This window comes from Xenopus tropicalis, chromosome 4 (assembly GCF_000004195.4).
Source record: "Xenopus tropicalis strain Nigerian chromosome 4, UCB_Xtro_10.0, whole genome shotgun sequence".
Lineage (NCBI taxonomy): Eukaryota > Metazoa > Chordata > Amphibia > Anura > Pipidae > Xenopus > Xenopus tropicalis.
This window is the reverse complement of record NC_030680.2, coordinates 17,390,011-17,401,487: the sequence shown is the minus strand read 5'-3', so window position 1 is coordinate 17,401,487 and position 11,477 is coordinate 17,390,011. Positions and strand designations below refer to the sequence as shown.

The following is an 11,477-nucleotide window of genomic DNA, read 5'->3' as shown; positions in this document are numbered from 1 at the left end:
GTTTGGGACCCTGGGGTTAATACTGTGAGAATGGCAGCAGGTTGGATTTCCCCATTGAAAGTCATTAGGTAAAACCTGATTGGTTGTTCACAGCTCTGCCCACTTTTGGACATCCAACAATCATTATATTTTCATTCAGACGGACCCCATGACTATGTGATTCAAGTTTGTAGCTTCAAAGCTGTAAGTGTGGCAGCAGTTTAAAAATCTTCCCTGTCAGAGTCAATGGGATAATTGGGGGGTTCGGAGAGGCTCCCCAAGAAGACGGGGGCGGGATCCCTTAGAAACACACAAACAACCTGCTCTGCTATAGGGCGAAGAAGTGTGGGGAGTTTGGGTGTTGTACCCCTAAAACTGTAGGAGGAGTAGCGTTTAGAAAATAGGGGGCGCTAAGAATAGGAATCAGTGGAAGTGGGACAGTATTTGGGGGTTCCCAACCCAACACAATAAAAGGTTACATGGTTACAATTAGCCAGATAATTCCAACTTACATACTGGCAGGGTTCAGCTTGCCCTAGTGCCCCGTTGGACATTTGATTTGTAATGGAGAAAATGGCAGTTATATCTTACCCTTTACACACAGCACAGACACTGAGCCTCACCAGCCTGACACTCAACAGAAGTAAATCACACGATGAACACCTTCCATTGCCATAAACACCCCCTTTTTCCTTTCAAAGTTGCAGAGTTTTTTGAACTTTTTTCCTTTCAAATGCCAGGGGGGCTGCTGTAAGGTGCCATAGACAGTCACTATTTATTGGGCCTGGGGGGGTCTGTTTGGGCCTCTGTGTGCTTGAAATGCCAGGGGCTATTCTGAGTCTGGGCCTGGGTATTTATACAGTAGGCAGCCTGGTAGCCTTCCAAGGGCAGTGCCCTATAGTATCTCTCTATACAGGCTATGGGCACAGTTAGGGGGCTGTTCTTTCTGAAATAGACACACTGTCATGGTGTTAAGTGTGGGGAGTTTAGGTGTTGTACCCCTAAAACTGTAGGAGGAGTAGCGTTTAGAAAATAGGGGGCGCTAAGAATAGGAATCAGTGGAAGTGGGACAGTATTTGGGGGTTCCCAACCCAACACAATAAAAGGTTACATGGTTACAATTAGCCAGATAATTCCAACTTACATACTGGCAGGGTTCAGCTTGCCCTAGTGCCCCGTTGGACATTTGATTTGTAATGGAGAAAATGGCAGTTATATCTTACCCTTTACACACAGCACAGACACTGAGCCTCACCAGCCTGACACTCAACAGAAGTAAATCACACGATGAACACCTTCCATTGCCATAAACACCCCTTTTTCCTTTCAAAGTTGCAGAGTTTTTTGAACTTTTTTCCTTTCAAATGCCAGGGGGGCTGCTGTAAGGTGCCATAGACAGTCACTATTTATTGGGCCTGGGGGGGTCTGTTTGGGCCTCTGTGTGCTTGAAATGCCAGGGGCTATTCTGAGTCTGGGCCTGGGTATTTATACAGTAGGCAGCCTGGTAGCCTTCCAAGGGCAGTGCCCTATAGTATCTCTCTATACAGGCTATGGGCACAGTTAGGGGGCTGTTCTTTCTGAAATAGACACACTGTCATGGTGTTACTGTATCTCCCCCTATATACAGGCTATGAGCAAACACAGAGGGCTGTTCCTGCTGGCTAATGCTTAGTACCAAGGAATACCCATGCTGGTATAGTGTTATGGCATCTCTTTGTACAGGCCACACAAACTCCTCATATTAGAATTGGTATCAAATTTGGCCCAGTCTGGTGTTACTGGTGCCATGTGCCATGGATGTGACAGTCAAAGTGATATTAAAGGGGCAGTTAGGAGAGTCAGGAACTCACCCAGACTGGCATTATAGCTTTGCAACAGCGCAGAGTTACATACAGGTGTATGTGAGTGGGAATTGCCAGCATCAACATCAGTAACACAAGTGAGACAGCATCAGGTTGTTCTTTGGGGCAGGGATGTGTATGAACCTCTATGGTCCTGTAACCTCTATTTCAGCTCAATAGCTGCCTTCCCGGACTAGTACCAGTAGAACATGGGTTACACTCTCTTACCCAGAATGGGCCTTCGCTAAGTGGAAGAGGAAGGTGAGGGTGTTGTGCAACTACACCTCTCTTGCTGCTATGCAGAAAAATGAAAACAGAGGGCGCCAGAGGTTCTTGCAAATAACAAAGTAATAAGTGTTTATTGAACATCCACAGGGTTTACTCACAATACAGCTTCAGAGGCCAGTGGTACAGGCAACACATACCGAGTGTATATTCAGACTCACACTCTCCTGCGGGCAGACTGGCAGGAATCTCCCTTCACCTCTGTGACACACCCTGTAGTGGATCCCTCAGGGAATTCTCTATCCTGATTCCCTATTCACTTGGATCCCTACACTACAGGCAATGTGGCCTGGGAGACCTATCTCCAGAAAAACTGCAAATCCTATGCAGGAGCTCATGCTGCTCATTCTATCTCAGCCCTAACTGCCTTACACTCCTAGAGTGGTACTATAAAGGGAGCTACACCTGCCCCTATCCAATGCCTCATTCACGGGGCCCTGTTCCCCGACTTCACTGGGCCTGGGCCCCTGCCCTGGGCTCTCAGCACACACCCACCCTGTCCCTAAGGTGGAAGCAAACAACAGGAAGGTGCCACTCCTCTCCCAACACTATACCAAAGTCAGGCAGGATGTGGTCACTATACCTTCTAACCAATAGCACACATGTTAATGAACTCACTTAGATACATTCCCTTCTGCCCAGCAACTAAGGGAACTGAACCTGTAGGGATTTAAAGCCATAGGGACCATTTAACCCTATGGGTCCCTACAGTCCTATAGACTCCCATGACCCTTTACGCTTCTATAGACTCCCATGACCCTTTACGCTCCTATAGACTCCCATGACCCTTTACACTTCTATAGACTCCCATGACCCTTTACACTCCTATAGACTCCCATGACCCTTTACACTTCTATAGACTCCCATGACCCTTTACGCTCCTATAGACTCCCATGACCCTTTACGCTTCTATAGACTCTCATGACCCTTTACACTCCTATAGACTCCCATGACCCTTTACGCTCCTATAGACTCTCATGACCCTCTACTCATCTATAGACTCCCATGAACCTCTGCGCTCCTATAGTCTCCCATGAACCTCTGCGCTCCTATAGTCTCCCATGAACCTCTGCGCTCCTATAGACTCCCATGATCTTCTGCGCTCCTACAGTCTCCCATGAACCTCTGGGCTCCTATAGACTCCCATGAACCTCTGCGCTCCTATAGACTCCCATGAACCTCTGCGCTCCTATAGTCTCCCATGAACCTCTGCGCTCCTATAGTCTCCCATGAACCTCTGCACTCCTATAGACTCCCATGAACCTCTGCGCTCCTATAGACTCCCATGACCCTTTACGCTCCTATAGACTCCCATGACCCTTTACGCTCCTATAGACTCCCATGACCCTTTACGCTCCTATAGACTCCCATGACCCTTTACGCTCTTATAGACTCCCATGACCCTTTACGCTCCTATAGACTCCCATGACCCTTTACGCTCCTATAGATTCACATCTGTTCTAATATTTGCATTCCGCTACCCTATTGCGCCCGGCTATGCACTTGCACTATTCCGCCACTAGGTGTCTCCCTTCCCCAGATGTTCGGTGTCCTCACATTTTCCTGCCTGCGACGTGATCCCTTTCTCAATGAAAAGCCGTCTCTAGGCTGCAATGACAGTTTCATCCCCAAAGCAACAGCAAACGGTGAGCGATCGATCCCACCTCCAGCCGGCCAAGCCAACCCTACCTGGGCCGACCTGTCCCCACCTGAGCCAGTGCCAAGCCGGCAGTATGTGCCCCTAACGCTGCAGCGGAGGATCTCCCGGGGGGCCGGCAACCTGACTGCCAATGAGTAGCAACGTTCCGGAGCTGTGACCCAGAGGGGTTGGATCCCCTGGGGTAGATGTGCGATCCCCCCACTGATGGCTCCGGCGGGGACTGTGGGAGATGAGGGGCGGTGCATTGGGTGCATAGGCAGAGGCTGGCAGGGGTGCCCGACAGCTGCAATGCCATGGGCAAGGTGGGCATCGCTGCTCCTCTTTGTGGCTGTGATGGCAGCTCTGCAGATGCCCGTACGGGCCATGGAAGGTAAGACTGGCACTAATGGGGGCCCTAATGTACCTGTGTAGTCTTGTCATATTGCAGCATTCCCCTATCTGCCCCATACACCGATACAGGCATATCCCAGTTACCCCCCCTTAGCCTGGCTGCTGCCCCTCTACCCCCCATCCAGGGGCTTCTGTTTCTCCCACCAAATGCTTTTGTCTCCTTATCCCCAATGGTGTGCTACCTCCTGATGTTAAACCACAACTCCCACCATAGGCTGATGGGGGATGCTGGGAATTGTAGTACAACAGCAGCTGGGAATTAGCCACAGATTGGGCAGATCTGAATTGAATGGTGCAAGCTTGGGGGTTGTGCCTGCACTGTGCCCTTATTGTATGCCAGCCCTGGCACCACTGTGTTGTACCTTCTTAGTAGGCATTTATTTGCAAGCATGTGTAACCACTGCACAGCACTGATGGGGTTAAAAGTCAAACTGTACGTACAGAGTTAAATTTGACATTGTGTGTTGAATATATACAGTATGTGCCAGTGCAGGGCATGAGTGGCTATGTGCAGGGTGCCAGTGTGAGTATTGGCCCAATAGAATAGTCCCTTATATGATGAGAATGCCTGTCCCTAGGCTGTATATATGGGGCCTATTCACTATATGTGTAGCGTCTCCTGTGCGCAGTGTCTGTGCTGTGGGACCTTCCATGCTAAAACCCATTGCAGAGCAGAACCCCCCCAGGAGGGGCCTATAGGGCTTTATTGATGGGATCTATTCTTTATATATAGCAGGCATTATTCAGTGAGAGAATAAACTTATCAGAATTGGTTGTTTTATTCCTATTTGCTCCTAAACCTAAAGAATGGCAATATAAATACACATACAGGGGCTTGTGCCCCCCCCCCTTTGCTTTGCTTGTGTATTGTATATTCTGGCACCTGATTTATTTAAGAGACTCACAGATACAATGATAAGAGCCGGCACTAATGGCTCTGTTTGTCCTGCTGCTGCCTGTAATTCCCATATCGGCCTCTGCCCAGAATGGAGAGACAAGGTTGGTTTTGGGGTAGGGCAGAAAGGAATTTCCTGGGGGGGTGTGGGGTTTTTTTTCTTAATTGGCAGTAGTCATCTTTGGCCACTTACAATTCCACTGGTTAGCCACATTGGCTATTAGAGCCAGGCAGGTCTGAGCACAACTGTTTGAATGGATTAGTCCGTTTCCCATAGGCAATGATTGGTGCCACTGGCAGAACTGGCTCGGCCCATCCTATCAGATCTTGCTTTCATTGATAAAGGTGATAAGTGGAAAGAGTTAATGTCAGTGTAGAATATATTGACTCAAATTATTCAGAGAGTTAAGAGGGGAATTATTCTCCTTTTTGTTTATGGGACATTTTCCATTGGTTTCAACACAGTGGCGCTTTGTATTGTATTTGACTCTGTTACCATTTGTATCCTCACTATTCCAATGCTCTGATTGGCTACAGGTTGGTTCTGTACCGCTGTTTCAACACTTTGGGTTTTACACACTGACACAGAACAAAGTGATTACTTGACAGTTTAGGGGCACTTGTAAAACACGCAAGTTGCAGGGCGTCTGCATTGAATGCAAGATCTGTAGCTGAAGTTTTCCCATGAAACAGCACCTCTAGTGGTCAACAAATAATACTTAGCCATCCTGATGCAAACTATGGAGAATGTTAGTTGGAGCTGTGGCGCTGAGTAGTGACTGGGGGCAATGCTGGGGGTGCCAACTGGGTCCTAGGTGCAGTCCTGGTCCCTCCCGCCCCCTCACCTACGCATTCGGCACATATGCAGGGCACATAGGAGAGGGCTACTTACCCTCCACCTCCATAAACCCACCATGAATGAATAAATGAGATGAATGGTTCCGTATTTATCCAAAAGTGTGGCAGGCACAGGGATTTTTAAATATTGCATTTTTTTCTGTATATGCACCTTGGGTGCCTATATAAAATATATGGCCCTGGCTGGAGAAGACCTGTCTGAAGGTGAGATGTGGGTAGAATATCTAGTTGCTCATCTACTGTAGATACTCCTGGAAGCCCAGTTTGACGGTCACTTAGGGTAAGAACTGAAATGAACACTCACTTGCTGTTCTAGATAGTCTGGGAATTATGAGGGAATGACCCATACAGCAATGTCTTCCATTTAATGGGGACCTGACCATATTTTGGACCTCAAAGGTGGGCAGATTTCAGAAAATCACCAACCTAGATTGTAGAGTGGGCTAACAGGGAGCTTCTAACATTATTATTGTAGTCATACATGTCCTTTACAAAGACATCTGTCAGTCATTAGAAATAAATGGTATGTGGGTGGGGGTGCTGATGTTGTGGTGTTTCAGGTTCTCGACACGGCAATATCTCTTTCTGGGCATAGAAACGTTCTACTGGGATGGGTGCTTGTGTGTAGAAATAGTGCTGGGAGCTATCTCCTACACATAATAGTGTGCTACACATTGGTCATTGACAATGGCCACACACACTGGCAATGCACCCTATATAATATCTAATCAGTGGATAGGGCTGTGGCCCATTTGGTTCCATCGCTTGGTGTAAGAGCAGTAAGTACCGTCCCTACATGGCCAGTTTGGGCTCACTGGTTCTCACTATACTGCTCAGCCACCTGGGCATGTATCTTATTCCAGGGAGTCGGACACCTGCCATGAAGGGGACAACCACCATCTTCTCCCTGGCTCCCAGTTGTCTCCTGCTTGAGTTCACACATGGCATATGTTCTGTATTGCCCGTGATTGTGCCCTGGAAAGAGGACACCTGACAGCCAGGAACAAGATGGCGGTGGCCCACTCAGCAGAAGAGTAGTACCTTGGGATGGTGTTTCAGCCCTGACGGTGTGTGGCGGATCTGACGATGTTTCATGCGACCGATGGTCGCACGAAACATCGTCAGACCGCCACGTGTGTGGCCACCTTAAGCCTCCCCAAACCTTCATTGGCACCTTAAAAAAAAAAAACCTGGCTCCGTTTCTGCACTGCCCTGCAAATCTTCTCCGGGTTCTGCAGAAATTAGCTGTGCTCTGATCTTTTGACTAATCAAGGCGCAGATGCAGACAGGGATCGGGAGATTTTGCAAACTGGAGGCAGTGCAGAATTGAAGACTAAAAAAAGAAGAATCTGCAGGCTGTAAACTTTACCCAAGAACCAACTTTGAACTTTTGCTGCAGTTTTCATCCCACAGGTACTATACACAGGTACTATACTGTATATGTTCTAAAGACTGACCCACTAGCTGAAATTAAATTGTTTTTTGTCACCTGACATCTACAGTACCTAAGAGGCGGGGCATACAATGTATGATTGACATCTGGCATTTTTTAATGAAGTTATAATTTGTATGGATGTGTTAATAAAAAATCATAATTTGGCTTTCATGTTTAATTTGAAAAGTACTTTTATTGTACAGCTTTTTATATCTGGGTGAGGGGTCCCCTTTAAATGGCTAACGAAATGTTAGTCAAGGGTAGTTTTTAGCACTCAATAATAAGAAATCCAAGTCCGGCTTGGGACTCCTCCAGTTACATGGGAGTAGGAGAAACAATAGGTTAGCTGAAAGCAGTTCTAATGTGTAGCGCTGGCTCCTTCTGAAAGCTCAGACTCAGGCACAATGCACTGAGATGGCGGCTACACACCAATATTACAGCTACAAATACATTTGTTGGTTTAAGAATAAAATGTTAAATGGCAGAGTGAATTATTTGCTATAAAAACAGTGTAATTTAGAAATAAAAGTACCCCATAAAAATCATGGCAGTATCCCTTTAAGGATGTCTGTAGCATGGCTGTCATTGGGTTTATATAGAGCTCAATTAGAATGATGCATTTTGGGACCTCCCCTAATCTGTCAAACTCGCTGCAGAGATTTGTAAGCTGTGCACCCATATAAGTTCCAAATATGAAAAGTAAAAATCTAATGATGTCATTTTACAGAATTTAAAAAATAATCCAGACACCACCTTTTATTCTTTTTACCTGCACTTATTCCAAGCCCCACATTTTTATTTATATGATACCAGACAGGCCAGAAATACAGGGGAGCTTTGTGTAATACCATGTACAGAGCCGGCAGCATTACTCTACTTGGCTCTTTGTATTTCTTCCCTCCATCAGCCCAGTAATGTTGTGCAAAGGACTTATAGTAAGTATGGTGTAATATGCACAGTGTAAATGCAGTAAGAGCAGAAATACAGTGCAGTGACGTTTCCTAGACCAGCAAGAGGGACATTTCAGTAGACTGTATCTTATACCAGACAAGCCAGCAATACAGTGTAATGCAGTGTTCTCCCCAGGGAAAAAAAGAGGGGCAGGAAAAAATTGGGCTTATTGGGGGAGAGAAATATGTGCCTCCCCAATCCCTCCAGCACTAAAATAATTTGCATCTATAGTCAAGGATATAACCTGCAAGCTCTTGAGGCAATGACCTTCAACTTCAGAGAGACCATGTGTTCAGGTGACAGTCACCACTTAAGGATTGTGCCTTCATATAGTTTTTTTTTTTTTTCTTTGTTGTTACATTATCTTTGAGTCTATTACTTCTATACCATCCTATTGTTATTGCCTACCTAAAACTTTATAGCTGGCTGACCAGAAATACTCATAATGCCGTAATGATTACATACTACTCAGGCATTACAGACATGTTTAGGGTGTTGTGTTTGGGTTTATAGAAGAGCCTTTCCCAGCGCTTCTCAATGTTGTATTGTTATTCCTAAATAAATGTCAGACTGGTGCCTGCTGGTTGGCTACACTTGCTTTCTGAGGTTTTATAATTAGTTGATTATTGCTCTGTGCACTCCTGGGTAAAACTGGGTCCCTTAAAAATTCATGGTGGGGGGCAATATCCAGCCTGCAGTCCTTCTCTTGGGCAGCCCTGACATTAAATAAAAGGTATTGGGTATGTTTGAGCAAAGCTGCTTACTGTATGCTTTCAGTTCACTGAAGGTTCTCTTTCATAAAGGTGCTGGATGTGTGAATGCCATATTACAATTACACATCCAGAGCGACTTAAACTATATAGTAGTTTTTATATAGTAAATTTTACGGAATGTGTTGAATGTTATTGCTGAATCGGTACAGGCAAAATGCATAAAAAACTGCTTGGTACACGGATAGCCAAATTACCTGTAATTCTGTTCATAATCCTGTTATCTGTTTTCTCCCCACAAGGCTGCTGAATATGTTCCGGAAAAGGTGAAGAAAGCGGAAAAGAAATTGGAAGACAATCCGTATGACCTTGATGCATGGAGCATTCTCATTCGCGAGGCACAGGTTTAGTGACATAGGGTTACATTATGTATTCTCTTGAGTACCAAAGGTGGCTGTATTCAGGAGATTCTAAAATGTTCCCACACAGTCATAATATTGTAAATGCTGTTTATTTCAATTTTAGAATCAGCCTATAGACAAAGCACGGAAGACATATGAGCGACTTGTTGCCCAGTTCCCGAGCTCTGGCAGATTCTGGAAACTTTACGTTGAAGCAGAGGTTAATATTTTCATTTTTTTTTCTTACTAATTGATTTTTTTATTTCACAAACATGTTCTAGGTCTGAGTTGAGAAATAACTGGTAGGACACTATATTAGTTAATGTTCCTTACCTTGTAATCTGGGGCTGAAATTGCAAGCGCTGACTTTTAAGGTGTTTAACCGCAGCGATGATTGTTGCATAGTGTTTTTGCAACAACATTAAAACATTTTAATGGTATGGAGTGCTTTAGACTTTTATTTATTTGTCGCGTCAATTTATTGCCTCCTGTGTTGTTTATTTAGTACCGGTAATTCATTTCCTCTATATTTACCCCAACTGACTAATTTGAATGGTATCCTAAGTCTATTAGCCTTAACAATAAAATGGCATGATGTTCAAATGTTTCTGTGTGGGTTTTGTTTTAACATACTTTAATATTTTTAAGGTCTTAACATATAGAACATGCACTTACAAAAGAACAATTATAGGAAAGAAATGTTATCGGCATAATTTATTATTTACAGCAACCATTCTTGGAACAGGACAAATGTGTGGCTTACGGTGCATAGAATTACACTGCAAATGTTGTATGCACAATATTGAAAACATGTTTGTATACTTGATTAATGCAGTTAACTATACGACTCATAATAAAACCACAGAGGCAGAAAATCTGGGAATTTGGTGTTCATCCTATGTTATTCTGTTATTCTGCTGCTTATGATGTCTGGTTAATCCTGTGTAGCGTAAATGGTTTTGTTCATAACTTTTAGGCACACTTTATATTTTCCATTATTTGAACAACATTATTGGGACCCTTTGGTTCTCATACTCTACCTTCCCACTCCACCCATGTGAATAGTATTTTCTTTGGGATGCTACATCTATTTTATATTTTTATACAATATTAAAAGAAACTGTGATTGTAGGCTATACATACATCATTTATGGGAACTGTACTTTCTTTACACAAATACCATTAAAATCTGGGGCTAATGCTTGTGCTTACCCTTATTATTTTACATAGTAATGAGCACAGCAGTGCGCAGTATTTATTGTGTTTTAAACTCACAATTTACTTTATCTAGTAGGTTACATCTGAAATATGCTTGTGTTTTCTTTCTTTTTCACCTATAAAACTTAAGAAACATTGGTAAGATATATTCATTTTTATATTAGTGGGATGCTGATGATTTTATAGTATCATTTTTATTACTGCTTAAGACTGCTAAAATTTCTCAAAGATTTGCATTAAAAACTGTGTTGGTGGAATGTCTCTTTACTTTAACGCTGCTAAATTGAGACGTATAAGGCTTACATATTCTCAATTGCTTTTGTTAATCTTTTAACTGACAAACTTAACTTCCATACAAAATAAAAACCTCGGTCTGAAGTGTAACCTATAATTTAGAGCAGTGTTGGCCAAGTTTTTGTCCTTGCCTCATAAAGCTGAGCCTTGTGAATTAGAGTCTTAAGGTGGCCATTTTTAGCTGCCGATTCAGCAGCTTATCTGCCCATGTTTGGCTCGAATGACAGGCCTGCCTGACCGACATCTGCCCTGAGATCAGCTAGATCTCGATTGGCAAGGTTTGGTTTTTCCGTTAGATTGGGGACCGCATTGGCTCGTTGATGTGGTCCCCGAACCGACGGCACCTATACCTGCCATTTCTATTCGGTCATTTTCGCCCCTAGGGCCAAACGTCCAAATTAGCCCGATATTGCCCATTGGTAGGCATATCAGGAGAAGATCCGCTCACTTGGCAACCTTGTGTCATTGGTAAAAGCACTTACCCAAGGAGTTCTGTGACCAGGTCACTGGCTGCATGCTTTTGTACAGGACATGAAACTCCAAGGGGACTTCTTTTATAT

General features: G+C 44.3%; 1 non-coding gene across 1 annotated transcript; it reads left to right on the top strand.

The window, feature by feature from the left end:
• The first annotated feature begins 3,666 nt into the window (after nt 1-3,666).
• LOC101731609 lies at nt 3,667-9,865 on the top strand. The gene is made up of 3 exons (XR_004222243.1): nt 3,667-4,135; nt 9,307-9,408; nt 9,530-9,865. It is a non-coding gene; the product is annotated as an uncharacterized LOC101731609 (transcript).
• The last annotated feature ends 1,612 nt before the right edge of the window (nt 9,866-11,477 follow it).